The 17499-nt window shown below is 44.5% G+C and overlaps 1 protein-coding gene across 1 annotated transcript in view; it reads right to left on the bottom strand.

The window, feature by feature from the left end:
* The window catches only part of LOC140725757 (muscleblind-like protein 1), a 757760-nt gene extending 741285 nt beyond the window's left edge, over window positions 1-16475 (bottom strand). Inside the window, exon 1 of the mRNA XM_073041625.1 lies at window positions 16421-16475. The gene's annotated coding sequence lies outside the window, so the exon portion shown is untranslated. The remainder of the gene's footprint in view (window positions 1-16420) is intronic.
* Between the last annotated feature and the right edge of the window lie 1024 nt (window positions 16476-17499).

Below are 17499 nucleotides of genomic sequence, written 5' to 3'. Positions count from 1 at the left end.
AAGCCTCTGACTATCCACACGATCAATGTCTTTCATCATCTGATACACCTCTATCAGGTCACATCTCATCTGTCCAAGAAAGAACGGCCGAGTTCGCTCAACTTATTCTCATAAGGCATGCTCCCCATTCCAGGCAACATCCTTGTAAATCTCCTCTGCAACTGTTTAAATCTTTAATGTTTAAAGGTTATCAAGAGTCCAGAATTTCAGCACAAGGACATTACAGAGATTGAGAACATTGAGACAATGGAGAGATTTGAGGAATGTTAAAATGAAGGTTTTATCAAAATTCCAGGCAATGATGATATTGAACAAAAAGCTATAATCAAAAATTCTAAGAGACATTTGGACAGGTTGTTGAGGCTAAGTCATTGGGTATATCTGAAAAGTTTCTTGATGTAGGGACCAATGACGTGGATAGGAAGGAGGCAGAGGTCCTGCAAAGAGAGCTTAGGGAGTTAGTCAAGTCAAGTCAAGTCTCTTTTATTGTCATTTCGACCATAACTGCTGGTACAGTGCACAGTAAAAACGAGACAGCGTTTTTCAGGACCATGGTGTTACATGACAGTACAAAAACTAGACTGAACTACGTAAAAAAGAACACAGAGAAAAAAAAACACACAGCAACCACACTAGACTACAGACCTACCCAGGACTGCATAAAGTGCACAAAACAGTGCAGGCATTACAATAAATAATAAACAGGACAATAGGGCAGTAAGGTGTCAGTCCAGACTCTGGGTATTGAGGAGTCTGATAGCTTGGTGGAAGAAACTGTTACATAGTCTGGTCGTGAGAACTCAAATGCTTCGGTGCCTTTTCCCAGACGGCAGGAGAGAGAAGAGATTGTATGTGGGATATGTGGGGTCCTTCATACTGCTGTTTGCTTTGCGGATGAAGCGTGTAGTGTAAATGTCCGTGATGGCGGGAAGAGAGACCCCGATGATCTTCTCAGCTGACCTCACTATCCGCTGCAGGGTCTTGCGAACCAAGATGGTGCAATTTCTGAACCAGGCAGTAATGCATCTGCTCAGGATGCTCTCAATACAACCCCTGTAGAATGTGATGAGGATGGGGGTGGGAGATGGACTTCCCTCAGCCTTCGCAGAAAGTAGAGACACTGCTGGGCTTTCTTTGCTATGGAGCTGGTGTTGAGGGACCAGTTAGGTGCAAAGCTGAAAGACAGGACCTCCAGGGTTGCAATCTCAGGATTGCTACCCATGCCATGTGCTAGTGAGGCCAGAAATAGGAAAATAATGCAGCTAAATAGGTGGCTAAGGAGATGGTGCAGGAGGGAGTGCTTCATGTTTCTGGACAATTGGGCTTTGTTCCAGTGAAGGTGGAACCTGTTCCGATGGGATGGTTTGCACCCAAACTGGAGGGGGACTAATACCCTTGTGGGTAGATTTGCTAGTGCTGCTCCAGGGGGTTTAAACTAGATTTGTAGGGGAAGGGGAACCAGACTGTTAGAGCAGATAGTGAGGTGGAGGAGGATAAAGGTCATGCAAGGACTGCATGTATAGACGGATATCGAAGGCTTGTATGTGATAGAAATGTTCTTAGGTACATCTATTTCAATGCAATGAGTATTGTAGGTAAGGCAGAAGAATTTAGGGTGTGGATTGGTATGGGGGATTACAACATTATTGCTATTAGTGAGACTTGGTTGCAGGACGGGCAGGACTGGCAGCTTAATGTCCCGGGGTTCCATTGTTTCGGACATGATAGAGTGGAAGGGATGAAAGGGGGAGGAGTGGCATTACTAATCAGGGAAAATATCATGTCCCCATGTCCTGATTGAGTTTGCAATGGAATTCCTATGGATTGCTGCGAAGGTGAGGAACTTCGTTATGCAGTACTACAATGATTTCCGGATGAGGTTTTCCACTCAGCAGTTTACAACTAGGTGGCAGAGCTTGGACATTGGTATCCCAATGGGATGTGCAATTTCGCCCATCCTTTTTGTGCTAGCCATGGAGGTCATTGTGAGGGCTGCAGAATCAGTGGGACCAGGTGTCGCACTTGATGGCAGAGGGGAGTTGCCACCAATACAAACGTTCATGGACGATCTCACCCTTTTGGGTCCTAGCACGGAGGCAGTGGAAAGTGTACTATCTAGACTCGAGGAGCTAGGATTGGGGAAGAATGAAGTTCAAGACCAAGAAGTCAAGGAGCCTTGTTCTTAGGAGAGGAAAGCTGGTTGACTTTCATTTCACCCTTTGTGGAGAGGAGATTCCATCCATTCAGGACCAACCAGTTAAGAGCCTTGGGTGATGGTACACAGAGGAGCTGAGAGACACCAAGAGGGTTCAAGAGACAGGAGAACAGATCAGCAGAGGTCTGATGTCTGTCGACAAGTGTGGCTTGCCTGGCGAGTTGAAGTTGTGGTGCTTGCAGTACGGACTGATGCCACGGATAATGTGGCCATTAACTTTCTATGAAGTGGCAATGTCCCATGTGGAGGCAATGGAACAGAAGATCAACAAGTATGTGAAGAAGTGGCTTGGAGTACCGAGCAGCCTCACCAATGTTGTAATCCACAGTAGCCAGACAAAGCTTACCATCCCAGTACAATCCCTTGTTGAAGAGGTCAAGGTAGCCAAGGTCGGATCATTCTTGATGCTTCGAGACTCAAAAGACCCTGTCATCAACAACACCCAGCCGGATGTGAGATCAGGCAGGAAGTGGTCAGCCCGGGCAACAGTTGATGAGGCAGAGTCTAGTTTGAAGCACAAGGAGACGGTTGGGGCTACCCAGCTAGGCCTCCATGGACTTGGATGGACAATCCACAAGTGGTGGTCATCTTCTACAGGTAAGGAGTGCTATGAGCTTGTAATGCAAGAAATACGAGAGGTAGAAGAGGAGAAGACGTTAGCTAAAGCAGCAGGCCTGGCCAAACAAGGGGCTTGGACCTGGTGGGAAAGTGTTGAACAACGACATCTATCTTGGGATGTTCTGTGGCAGATGGAACCGTTCCACATTTCTTTTCTATGCAGAGCAGCATACGATCTGCTCCCAACACCTGCCAACCTCAGCACCTGGTATGAAGATAAGACAGACAGGTGTGCTGCTTGTGGCGAGAAGGGAACACTTCAGCATATTTTAAGTGCATGCAGAGTCAATCTTTCCAGCGGCATGTACACTTGGAGACATAACAATGTTCTCAAAGTTGTAACAGAAGCGGTTGAGCAGAGAGTACTGCAACACAACTTATCTTATGCCCCATGCTGCACAGAACATCGCGTATCATTTGTGAAAGAAGGCTCTAAGTCAAGGGTGTACAACGCAGACCCACGATCAAGCATACTTTCTTCAGCCAATGATTGGTGTGTCAAGGCTGACCTGGATGGGAAAGGCAGTTTCCTGGATCAAATAGTTTTCACCGCATTGTGTCCAGATATAATCGTATGGTCTGACACTAGCAGAGAAGTGGTTATTGGTGAACTCACAGTCCCCTGGGAAGACAACATCGATGAAGCCCATGAGCACAAGTTAACCAAGTATGCAGAATTAAGATCAGAGTGCAGAGACAGAGGGTGGAAGGTCTCATGCTATCCATTCGAAGTAGGTTGCCATGGCTTTATTGCGTTCACTTTCTAGAAGTGGCTGCATGACCTTGGCTTTACTAGAAGAGAGATCAAGTCAACCAGCAGGGCTGTAGCTGAGGCAACAGAGACAGGTTCATCATGGGTGTGGACTAAGTATGTCCAGAGGGGCAGATAGTCGGACAGTGTATCCATCATTTGTAAACTCTTCAGTAGCTGCATAGACATTGAAGAGTAGACTATCTGTTGGATGGAAGCAACCAACAACTCTGATAGAGGCAGATGCGAAGTTTTTAAGCTCACCAGTGGGAGGTGGTGCTTCAGCACTGCTGGCCCACCACCTCGAGGGAGTCTTGATCATAAGTGGGCTGAAACTTCTGAAGACAGGTGGCAGATCAACTGATGATAGCACAGGACAGTTAACATCTTAGTCCACGTGTATTTTCAATTCACAGCTGTGCGTAGACAGAAGAGAGGCCATATGGGTATAGCTGCAGAATGGGAAAGGTGTGACCACACGAATAGGGTTGTATTATAGACCACCCAATAGTCAGAGAGAACTGGAGGAGCAAATCTGTAGGGAGATAGCAGACCAATGTAAGAAACAGAAAGTTGTAATAGTTGGGGATTTTAACTTTCCACATTTTGACTGGGACTCCCACACTATGAAAGGGCTAGATGGCTTGGAGTTTGTCAAATGTGTTCAGGAAATTTTTTTTGATCAATATATAGAGGTACCTACGAGAGAGGATGCACTTCTTGATCTCCTATTAGGGAACCAGACAGGTCAGGTGACAGAAGTATGTGTAGGCAAACATTTTGGGTCCAGTGACCATAATGTCGTTAGTTTCAAGTTAATTATGGATAAGGATAGGTCTGGTCCTCGAGTTGAGGTTCTAAATTGGAGAAGGGCCAATTTTGTAGAAATGAGAAAGGATCTAGGAAGAGTGGATTGGGATAAGTTGTTTTCTGGCAAGGATGTGTTCAGTAAATGGAAGGCCTTCAAAGGCGAAATTTTGAGAGTGCAGAGTTTGCATGTTCTTGCCAGGATTAGAGGAGAGGCAAAGAACCTTGGTTTTCAAGGGATATTGGCAATCTGCTTAAGAAAAAGAGAGAGGTGTGTAGCAGGTATAGGCAACAAGGAACAAATGAGGTACTTGAAGAGTATAGAAAATGTAAGAAAGTACTAAAGAAGGAAATCAGGAAGGCAAAAAGAAGGCATGACAACACACACAAAATGCTGGTGGAACACAGCAGGCCAGGCAACATCTATAAGGAGAAGCACTGTCGACGTTTCGGGCCGAGACCCTTCGTCAGGCAGGAAGAAGGCATGACGTTGTTTTGGCAGATAATGTGAATGTAAACATTCATTAATCAGAGATTAAGGGAGCTAGGGCCTTACTCTTTGGAGAGAAGGAGGAAGAGAAGAGACATGATAGAGGTATACAAGATATTAAGAGGAATAGATAGAGTGGACAGCCAGTGCCTCTTCCCCAGGGCATCACTGCTCAATACAAAAGGACATGGCTTTAAGGTTTTCAAGGGGATATTAGAGGAAGGTTTTTCACTCAGAGAGTGGTTGGTGCATGGAATGCACTGCCTGAGTCAGTGGTGGAGGCAGACACACTAGTGAAATTTAAGAGACTACTAGACAGGTATATGGAGGAATTTAAAGTGAGGGTATATATTGGAGGCAGGTTTTAAGGGTCGGCACAACATTGTGACCCGAAGGACCTGTACTATTCTATGTTCTATGTTTAAACCTGAAGGGTTTCTACAAGTATATTAAGAGTAAAAGAATAGTAAGGGACAAAATTGGTCCTCTAGAAGATCAGAGTGGTTGTCTATGTGTGGTGCCTCATGAGATGGGGGAGATCTTAAACAATGTTTTTGCATCAGTATTTACTCAGGAAACTGGCATAGTGTATGTGGAAGGAAGGGAAACAAGCAGTAGTGTCATAGAACATGTAGAGACTAAAGAGGAGGAGATGCTTGCTGCCTTACAGTGAATAAAAGTAGATAAATCCCCCAGGCTTGACATGATGTTTCCTTGGACCTTGAGAGAGACTAGTATAGAAATTTCAGGGGCCTTAGCAGATATATTTAAAATGTCCTTAGCCACTGGTGTGGTGCCGGAGGATTGGAGGGTAGCTCATGTTGTTCCGTTGTTTAAAAAAGGCTCCAAAAGTAAACCAGATAATTACAGGCCAGTGAGCCTGACATCAGTAGTAGATAAATTATTGGAAGGTATTCTGAGAGATTGGATATACAAGTATTTGGACAGCCAAGGGCTGATTAAGGATAGTCAGCATGGCTTTGTGTGTGGGAGATTGTGTTTAACAAATCTTGTACAGTTTTTCAAGGAGGTTACCAAGAAAGTAGATGAAGGAAAGGCTGTGCATGTTGTATACATGGACTTTAGTAAGGCCTTTGACAAGGTCCCGTATGGGAGGTTAGTTCAGAAGGTTCAGACACTAGGTATCCACGGAGAGGTTGTAAACTAGATTTGAAATTGGCTGTGTGGGAGAAGACAGAGAGTGGTAGTGGATGATTGCTTCTCAGACTGGAGGCCTGTGACTAGTGGTGTGTCTCAGGGACCATCTGTTGTTTGTTGTATATATCAATGATCTAGATGATAATGTGGTAAATTGGATCAGCAAGTTTGCTGATGACACTAAGATTGGAGGTGTTGTGGACAGCGAAGAAGGCTTTCAAAGCTTGCAGAGGGATCTGGATCAAATGGATAAATGGACGAGAAAATGGCAGATGGAATTTAATGCAGACAAGTGTGAGGTGTTGCATTTTGGAAGGACAAATCAAGACACAGTAAATGTTAGGGCACTGAGGAGTGTGGAGGAACAAAAGGATCTGGGAGTTCAGATACATAATTCCTTGAAAGTAGTGTCACAGGTAGACAAGGTTGTAAAGAAGGCTTTTGGCATCCTGGAATTCATAAATCAAAGTACTGAGTATAGGAGTTGGGATGTTATGGTGAGGTTGTATAACACATTGGTGAGGCAAATTTGGAGTATTGTGTACAATTCTGGTCACCTAACTATAGGAAGGATATCAGTAAGATTGAAAGTGCAGAGAAGATTTACTAGGATGTTGCCAGGTCTTCAGGCGTTGAGTTACAGGGAAAGATTGAACAGGTTAGGACTTTATTCCTTGGAGCGTAGAAGAATAAGGGGAGATTTGATCGAGGTTTACAAAATTATGAAGGGTATAGACAGAGTAAATGCGAGTAGGCTCCTTCCAGTTAGATTAGGAGAGATAAAGATGAGAGAACATGGCTTTAGGGTGAAAGTGGAAAGGTTTAGGGGGAATATTAGGGAGACCTTCTTCACTCAGAGAGTGGTGGGAATGTGGAATGAGTTGGCATCTGACGTGGTAATTGCGGGCTCACTCTTAAGTTTTAAGAATAAATTGGATAGATATGTGGATGGGAGAGGTCTGGAGGGTTATGGACTGGGTGCAGGTCAATGGGACTAGCAGAATAAAGTTTTGGCACAGACTAGAAGGGCCGAATGGCCTGTTTTCTGTGCTGTAGTGTTCTATGGTTCTATGGTTCTAATTACTCCATGACTCAAAGAAAATCCAGCTCTCACTCAATATCTTGAGATTCTCATTGATCTGAAACTGAACTGGTTTCTGCTACACAGACTGGCTGCAGCAACAAGTCAGATGTTAGCCAAGTAACTCACTTCCTACAATCCTAAACCTGCCCACCATCTACACTCAATAGCTATTTTATTAAGTACACCCATACACCTACTTTTTAATGCAAATATATTAATCACCCAGTCATGTGGCAGTAACTCAATGCATAAAAGCATGCAGACATGGTCAAGAGGTTCAGGCCAAACATCAGAATGGGGAAGAAATATGATCTAAGTAACCTTGACTGTGGAATGATTGTTGGTGCCAGTCAGGGTGGTTTGAGTATCTCAGAAACTGCTGATCACCCGGCATTTTCATGTACAACATTCTTTGGAGATGATAGAGAATGGTGCGGAAAACTAAATGTAGTGGGTGGCAGTTCTGTGGGTGAGAATGCCTTCTTAATGAGAGAGATAAGAGGAGAATGGCCAGAGTGGTTCAACAGACATGAAGACGGTGGTAACTCATATAACCATGTGTTACAGCAGTGGTGTGCAGATGAGCATCGCTGAAGGTAAGAGCTGTCAAACCTTGAAGTTGATGGGTTAAGACCAAGAACACCCACTCAGCGGCCACTTTATTAGGTACAAGAGGTATTTAATAAAGTGACCACTGAGTTCATGAGGCACAAGCCATTGACTGGGGCAGTGCACCTTCAACAATAATCAATAAATTCAACCACCCACGACCATCCATTCCCTCCACCACTGCAGCTCACCAACATTCCTTAGGCAACTCGCTCCAAACCCACAACCTCGGCCCGCTCAGAGGATAAGGGCATTAAAAACACCTTCTGAGAATTGCCTTGCAAACTACACACTATTCTACCTTGTAGATTTATTGCCATTCCTTCATTGTTATTGAGTCAAAATCCTACAAACACACTCTCTAACAGCATTTGGGGCATAGTACTGCGATCACATGAATCGGGTATGATGTTTATTGTTGGGAGACTGATGCACAAGTACCGTCACACCATCCTTGACAGTTGGGGATCAGAACCCAAAGTACATTTATTATTAAAGTATGGAAGCAGTATACAACCCATAGACAGCCATGAAACAAAGAAACACTATGAAACACGTTCAAAGAAAATATCTAACACCCAATGAGCATAAAAAAGAACAAGTCACGCAAAAGGGAAAAATCAAGAGAGAAACACAGTGACATGGAATGCAAAATGACTGAGGACCCTGCACAGATGCAGCCTTCCTCTGCCATCACGGCCATTGTGATGTGGCAGCAGATCCACTATCGAGGCCTTGGTTAGATTGCTCTTTGTCTGGCTCCTTCTTCTTGACCTCACCACCATAGGTGACCAGATCAGCAGCTAAGCCCCCGATAACATCCCTGCTGGGATCTCAGGAACTCACAAACTTCTCTACCATGACAAGGTGACGAACCCAGGCGAAGATTTGTGGTATAACTACACTTCAAACACTTCAGTGCTTCAAGAAGGTGGCTCACCACAAATCTGGCTCAGGGCAATTAAATACTGGCTCAGTTTATGAAGCCCACTTCCTCTGAATGACTCAAAAAGTGAGTGAACGCAGCTGAACAAACACAGGATAGCAGGAGTTATTGTGTCTGAGCAGGTTTATATTTCTGCTGGTTTGTAAGCTGAGTGGCCTGCTTTATTCTGGAGTGTAGTACGAGTTAGCATCGACTTTTCAGCTATGAGCCTTCTGCAGAAGACAGGATAAGAAGGTGGTGGGAGAAGACGGAGGACAGGCTAGAAGATGGCAGGTGAAGCCAGGTGGATGGGAAAAGGGGGGATGGAGTGAGAAGCTGGGAAGTGATAGGTGGAAAAGGTAAAGTGCTGGAGAAGAAGGAGCCTGATAGGAGGGGAAAGTGGATCATGGGAGAAAGGGAAGAAGGAGGGGCACCAGGAGGAGATGATAGGCAGGTGAGGAATGGAGAGGAAGTAAGAGGGGAGCCATAGTGGGGCCAGAAGAGGAAAGCGGAGGGGGAAAATTGCTTGAAATTAGAGAAATTAATGTTGATACCATTAGGTTGGAAGATACCCAGAAGGAATATGAGGTGTTGTTCCTCCATCCTGGGGGTGGCTTCATCATGGCAGTAGAGGAGGCCATGGACTAACTGTTTATTAGTAGTAGGAGTTACCTTCATCCATCTAAGTTGCATTACACTCCCATCTTATGCTCATAGATGTTGGAGAGACTATGAGTTGTCATGAGGTCAGTCACTCCCCACAGGATACTAAACCTCTGGCCTGTTACTGTAGCCATAACACTTATGATAGATAGATAGATAGATAGATAGATACTTTATTCATCCCCATGGGGAAATTCAACTTTTTTTCCAATGTCCCATACACTTGTTGTAGCAAAACTAATTACATACAATACTTAACTCAGTAAAAAATATGATATGCATCTAAATCACTATCTCAAAAAGCATTAATAATAGCTTTTAAAAAGTTCTTAAGTCCTGGCGGTAGAATTGTAAAGCCTAATGGCATTGGGGAGTATTGACCTCTTCATCCTGTCTGAGGAGCATTGCATCGATAGTAACCTGTTACTGAAACTGCTTCTCTGTCTCTGGATGGTGCTATGTAGAGGATGTTCAGAGTTATCCATAATTGACCGTAGCCTACTCAGCGCCCTTCGCTCAGCTACCGATGTTAAACTCTCCAGTACTTTGCCCACGACAGAGCCCGCCTTCCTTACCAGCTTATTAAGACGTGAGGCGTCCCTCTTCTTAATGCTTCCTCCCCAACACGCCACCACAAAGAAGAGGGCGCTCTCCACAACTGACCTATAGAACATCTTCAGCATCTCACTACAGACATTGAATGACGCCAACCTTCTTAGGAAGTACAGTCGACTCTGTGCCTTCCTGCACAAGGCATCTGTGTTGGCAGTCCAGTCTAGCTTCTCGTCTAACTGTACTCCCAGATACTTGTAGGTCTTAACCTGCTCCACACATTCTCCATTAATGATCACTGGCTCCATATGAGGCCTAGATCTCCTAAAGTCCACCACCATCTCCTTGGTCTTGGTGATATTGAGACGCAGGTAGTTTGAGTTGCACCATATCACAAAGTCCTGTATCAGTTTCCTATACTCCTCCTCCTGTCCATTCCTGACACACCCCACTATGGCCGTGTCATCAGCGAACTTCTGCACATGGCAGGACTCCGAGTTATATTGGAAGTCTGATGTGTACAGGGTGAACAGGACAGGAGAGAGTACGGTTCCCTGCGGCGCTCCTGTGCTGCTGACCACCGTGTCAGACCTACAGTCTCCCAACCGCACATACTGAGGTCTATCTGTCAAGTAGTCCACTATCCAATCCACCATGTGAGAGTCTACTCCCATCTCCGTTAGTTTGTGCCTTAAGATCTTGGGCTGGATGGTGTTAAAGGCACTAGAGAAGTCAAGGAATGTAATCCTCACAGCACAACTGACCCCCTCTAGGTGAGAGAGTGATTTGTGCAGCAAATACGTGATAGCATCCTCCACTCCCACCTTCTCATTATATGCAAACTGAAGAGGATCCTGGGCGTGCCTGGTTTGTGGCCTCAGATTCTGTATTATCAGCCGCTCCATGGTCTTCATAACGTGCGATGTCAAGGCAACAGGTCTGAAGTCATTCAACTCCTTTGGTTGTGGTTTCTTCGGTACCGGGACAATACAGGATGTTTTCCACTGTCTGGGTTGCTCTGTTGCTCTGTTGCAGCTGAAATTTTGGTAAATGGTCTCACCCAGGATGCTAAAGCCAGGGAAATGTCAGGGATGACTAGCTGGATGCTATGTTGTTGCAGATAGCTATAGCTCACCTGAACCAACTTGTCCCTGTACCAAAGAACTCTATAAAGATTCAGAACTAAATGGCTACTGCTTTTCTGCCTTGTGGCTATACACACCCTTGGCAAAGGCTTTGGGAGTAAATACCGAGTGAAAAATCTGGAGCTGGCATCCCTAAGACTGAGTGGCAACTCCTGCGATGCTGCTGGTACTAGACTATATTGGTCTCTGCTGTTCCTCTGGGTTCATCAGATATGTGGAGAGGCAGAGCCTGCTACGTGGACAACAGCCTGCTCTCCATATCGTACTGCCCTGGCTTGCGCATCTAGACAGCTAGGACACAACATCCACAGTCGACCCTGACTGATGGAGGGCTCTCATAAGCTAATCTAAAGTATTTATATTTGTCGTGTTTTTAATTATGTTGTTCATGATTTTTATGTTTTTATGCAACATCAACTCCAGAGTAACAATCAATTGCTTTTCTTTACATTTCTGTCCTGACGAATGATAACAAACATTCTTGAATCTTGAATCTTAGCGCTTCTTCGAATATACCGAATGTTACTTGTCACTTATCAGTCCATGATATTTGTTGAAGTTACACTGCATTTTGCAAGGCTGCCCTCATGCTTAGACACACATTACAGTTGCAGAGGTCTGAATGTAATTCATAGTGGGCAGAATAAGAAACACAGCCAAGAGTGCATTAGAATTGTCGAGGTATCAAAGGGATGGTAGTGGGTTGAAGCACTAGAGAGGTCAGAATATTTAATGCTGTGATGGTGGACTTGTAAAGATTAAAAATAAATCCTGAGGGGTGTAGATAAACATGGATGGTTGCAGTCTTTATCTCAGGGTGGTGAAGTCTAAAACCAGAAGATGCAGACTTAAAGTGAGAGGTGTAAGTTTTAAAAGGGAATTGAAGGGCAAATTCTTCATAGAGAGGATGGTGGAATTCCGATACACTCATGAACAGTCCACTGTTCGCCCCTCTCAGATTCCTTCTTCTTCAGCCATTTACTTCTTCAAGCGATATCTCCACTGTTTCTTCATCCATCTCCCTTTCCCCCAGCAGCCTGTTTCCCCTCACCTGGTCTCACCTACCACCTGCCAGCTTTTACTCCTTCCCCTCCATCTTATTCCGGCTTCTGCCTCCTTCCTTTTCAGTCCTGATGAAGGGTTTTGGATTGTAACATCAACTGTTGATTCCTCTCTATAGATGCAGCATGACCTGCTGACTTCCTCCTCCAGCATTTTGTGTGTGTTTGAAACCATCATCTGTTTAAATAATACAATTTATAAGGATTGTACTTTTTCACAAACTCGTGTGTTTCTCACTCTCACTGGCAGAAAGCGGTATAGCAGCTAGATTAATGGTTTATCGCCTTTCTCATTTTTCATTGGCTAAGTATTAGCACATTACCCACGTGATGTAATTGTTTTAATTGTATAACCTATTAACTAATTTATTACCATCTAAAGAATTTTCTTTATCCTACCTATAAATGTGATGAACTTTTCAAAAATGCCATCTTTTATTCTTTTTATTCCTTTGTTTCACATCTCTTAGCATTAATTCCCCTCTTTGCATTGTTTCTCAGCTCTTTATTCAGTTTGCTTAGTATTTATATGTTTGCTTGTACTGTAAACTAAACTGAAGTCTTGGAATTAAAACTGTGCGCCATTCTTGACTCCCAGAAGAACCCTACGGATCAGAAACTAAACAGAGATCCAACAATGTGTTGCTCAAAATTTCTAGCATCTGTGGACATTCTTGTGTCTTTGAACGTCACTCAGCAAGGTTTCCAGGAGTAGTGACCTGACTAAAGCTCAGAATGCAAGATTTCTGTAGCAGAGTTGGATAGAGTCAGTACCCTTACAAAAACCACTTGAATTTATATAGCATCATTCAGAACTTAAAGGCTTATAGAAAATGCAATCTTCTTAAAGCACAGTCATCCCCATCCACAATCATCCATTCACACTGCCTGTGCAATTTCTACCATCTGCCAGATGCACGAAGCAACTCACCAAGGATCCTTAGACTAGAAAACATCTTCCAAACACACAACCTGTACAGCTGAAAAGGCAAAGGCAGAAAAGAGATCGGAACACCACTGCCATGAAGTTGCCCTCCCATCCATAGACCATAAGACATAGGAGCAGAATTAGGCCATCTGGCCCATCGAGTCTGTTCCACCATTCAATCACGGCTGATCCTTTTTTTAAATCTCCTCCTTAACCTCAGTTTTCAACCTGCTCCCTGTAACCTTTGATGCCATGTCCAATCAAGAATTTATCAATCCCTGCTTTAAATACACCCAATGACCTGGCCTCCACAACTGAATCTGGGAACAAATTCCACAAATGCACTACCCTTTGGCTCATCCTTCTGAATTCCAGTGAGTACAAACCCAGAGCCCTCAAATGCTCCTCGTATGATAACCCTTTCATTCCTGGAATCATCCTTGTGAACCTCCTCTGGACCCTTTCCAATATCAGCACATCTTTTCTAAGATAAGGGGCACAAAGCTGTTCACAATACTCAAGGTGAGGCCTCACCAATGCCTTATAAAGCCTTAGTATCACATCCTTGCTCTTGTATTCTAGACCTCTTGAAATGAATGCTACCATGGCATTTGCCTTCCTCACCACTGCAAGTTAACCTTCAGGGTGTTCTGCACAAGAACTCTCAAGTCCCTCTGCATCCCTCTGCATCTCATATTCCTGGATTTTCTCCCCATTTAGAAAATAGTCCGCACATTTATTTCTACTATCAAAGTGCATGACCATCATTGTAGAAGATTATAGATCATAGAGTAATGGAGCACAGAAACAGGCCTTTTGTCCCACTATCTTCATGCCGGCCATCAACCTCTGATCTACTCCCAATTTTTAACCCTTGGTTCAAGGCTGTTTATGTCTTGACAAGGTGAGTGATTGTCTAGATGTTGCTTGGATTGTGAGAGAACATGCCTCCACTGCCCTTTCAGGCTACTGAGGGAGAGATTGGGCAGACTTTATTCCTTGGACCGGAGGAGACTGAGGGCTGAAGTCATGGAGGTACACAAAATCACGAGGGGGTATAGCCTTTTTCCCATGGAAAGAAATCAAAAAGCTATATGGCATCGGTTTAAGGTGAGGGGAAAGACTTAAAATGGACCTGAGAGATATTTGCTTCACATAGAGAGTGATTGGTATGTGAGCAAGAAGCTGGTGGAAGTTGCTTAGGCAGGTACAATGACAAATTTTAAAATACATTTTAACAGGTACTTCAATAGGAAAGGGTTACAGGCATACAAGGGGAATGTAAGCAAATGAGACTGACTTAGATTTGTATTTTGATTGAAACTGTTTCAATGCTGCATGGCTCTATGACTCTATGACTCAGGGTTCCCCAGATGACAAGGACATTCTGGGTGAAGGAATTACTCCTTAGATCTATTCTAATCCTCTTACATTTTATCCTAAACCTATATCTTGCAGCTTTGATACCTCTGTTATGGTCCCCTTTCTCTGCCCCTCATAACCTTGTTTTTCTCAGCATCTCTCTTCCAGGCAAAACAGACTCAGTCCATTCAGTCTTCGATCATTGACGAAACACTCCATGCCATGCTTGATTTTGGTGAATCTTCACTGCATCTTCTCCAATGCAATCATGCACTTCCTGTAACGTGATGATTAGAATTGCTCACGGCACTTCCTCTGTAGCCTAACCAAAGGTTTATATGGTTATAACATATCCTCTCTGATCCTTTATTCTTTGCACCCAGACAGAGTCTTTACCATCTTACCTCCCTGTGCTGCCTCGTTCAGCGATCCTTGCGTTTATACGCTAAAATCTCTATGCTCCTTAGTACTCTCCAGGCCTCTTCTAATCACTGTGCACACTGTACCAGGTGTGGAATTTCAAAGGGAAATTACAATGCATTATGTGATCAGATTATGCTACCAGCCAAGAATGAATATCCAAATCCTTCAGTCAGTAAAGGTTATACTCACAAAATAAAGCATTAGCCAAGATAACTGCCAAAGGGTTTCAGCCCAAATCATTGACTGTACTCTTTTCCTAGATGCTGCCTGGCCTGCTGAGTTCCTCCAGCATTTCGTGTGTGTTGCTCAGATTTCCAGCATCTGCAGACTTTCTCTTATTAGCCAAGATACCATGCCCATTGATTCCTCAAAGCTGGCCCACAATTTGGTTAAGAAGGCATATGGTGTGTTGGCCTTCATTAGACTGGGGATTGAGCTCAAGAGCCATGAGATAGTGTAGCAATTCTATAAAACTCTGGATAGGCCACACATGTTCAGTTCCTGTTGCCTCATTATAGAAGGGAGGTGTAAGCTTTAGAGAGGGTGTAGAGGAGATTTACCAGGACATTGCCTGGATTAGAGAGTATGTCTTGCAAGGAATGCCTGACGGAGTGAGGGCTTGTCTCTTTGGAGCAAAGTCGGATAAGATGCAATTGATAGAAATGTACAAGGTGATAGGAGGCACAGATCGAGCGGACAGCCAGAGATCTTCACCCAGGGTGGAAATGACAAATATGAGAGGGAAATAGTTAAAGATGATTGGAGGAAAGTTTAGGAGGATGTCAGAGATAGTTCTCTTTTACACAGACTAGGAGTGTAGAATGCCTGCCAGGGGTAGTGGTGGTGGTAGATAGACTAGGGACATTTAAGATACTCTTAGGCTCATGGATGAAAGAAAAATTAAGGGTTATGTGGGAGGAAATGGTTAGATATTAAAATAATTTCAAAGGATAGCTTCAAATTGTGGGGTGAACGGCCTGTACTCTGCGATAGGTTCTATGTTCTATGTCCATATTTGTGCTCAGGTCTCAGGGGAGGAACTGTCTTCTGACTCAGCAGCAGGAGCAGCTCTCAATAAGTCACGAGTGACACTGAAATTGATAGAACATCTGCCAAAAGACCCAGTCCAGTACCTGACAGGAGACTGGCGCCTCCTCTCCCTCTTTGAAGTGCTGCACACCACAGCGATCCCAAGGCACCAGCCGACGGGGGGGTAGGGGGGAGACAGCAGCTGCTCCCAGAGGAACCGGCCCCCATTCACCTGTCCTGGAGAACCCAGGCAACAACTCGCCGAATCCCCTCTTTACATCAACAGCGTCGTGGAACCAGCCTCAGGGAAATCAGCAAGTGGAAAAATAACACGGAGACGGGGCTTTCTGAGGCGGTTTCCATGGCAACAGGGAAAGCACATAAATCTGACGAAGTCACTGCAACAGTTTGGTACTTAATGGCTGAATATACCTCATCTAACTAGGCAGCCGTACTACCTGTTGCAGTCAAAGAAAACAGCAAGCATCCTAGCTCTTAGGTAAATTTGAACCCCCCCCCCCCCCCACAATCTTTCACCCCATCGCAGGTTCACGCACAGCACTGAGAAACAATTAAGACAAGGGAAGTAGGCTTTCTTACTGTTAGTCGGTCAGAAGCAAAGTGAATGATATCAGCCGCATCAGAGAGAGATCTCTCTTTTAAAACAATCACAGAGCACTTATTAATATTTCTGTCTGGAAATTCAGTCCAGTGCCACTCCACAGCTACACAGTTAAGTAGTCACCGCAGATGCTGCTGAGAAACTATTTTCATTGGAGGGTGAGTGAGCATGTGATGTCACCCAGGCAACTCTCCCTCATTGGCCGTTCCCTCCACCTCATCCCTGGCTCTGAGCTGTAGGTCACTGGATACTGTACAGCAGGCATTTCCCAGACACGCTGCCTCCCTCTCTTGCTAGCGGACCCTGCTGCAAATGCTGATCTTCTTACAAGCAGTACTCCATGTGATGCTACACAGCCTGCCCCAGTGCATCCCCACATGGTTAAATCGGTACAGGTTTCTCAGCCGCTGGACTGAAGTTGGATCTTAGCCAAAAATCTCAGACCCCTGGACCTGTCCTCTCATCGCCTCTCCCTCCACTGACACCCACCAGATTCTGTTTGGCTAAATTCTCCGTCCTGCCCGCTCCAATAAACTGAGTACAAACTCGATTAACTGTGGTCTCACATTCCTTATTTTCATGCTCAGCGTAAGAAACAAGGCTCCATTCCAATTTGGCAAGGCAGGTCTTACTGCAGAGTGTTGAAGAACTAGCAAGATAAGCAAAACACATATAGCCATCGGCTTGGACAAAATAACCAGGTCTAGTGTCACATGATGGGCTTAGGGTAAATAAAATAACCAGGTGCTTAACTGATGTCTAAGGCCAAGGGGCTGAGATGGCTGCTGTAGTGGAGAGAACATTGATTGTGGTGACACAACAACCATTGAGTAGAAATTGAGTACAAGGGCCCTAGAATATAAAAGCAAAGATGTAATGCTGAGGCTTTATAAGGCATTAGTCAGACCACGTTTGAGGTATTTTGAGCAGCTTTGAGTCCCATATTAAGGGAGGGCATGATGGCATTGGAGAGGGTTCAAAGGAGCTTTAACAGACTGATCCTGGGAATGAGAGGGTTAATGCATGAGGAGCATGTGATGGCTGTGAGCCTGTCCTC

The sequence above is a fragment of the Hemitrygon akajei genome, chromosome 3 (assembly GCF_048418815.1).
Source record: "Hemitrygon akajei chromosome 3, sHemAka1.3, whole genome shotgun sequence".
In the NCBI taxonomy this organism is placed as follows: Eukaryota; Metazoa; Chordata; class Chondrichthyes; order Myliobatiformes; family Dasyatidae; genus Hemitrygon; species Hemitrygon akajei.
The sequence above is the reverse complement of the archived record's forward strand: the minus strand, read 5'-3'. Positions and strand labels throughout refer to the sequence as shown.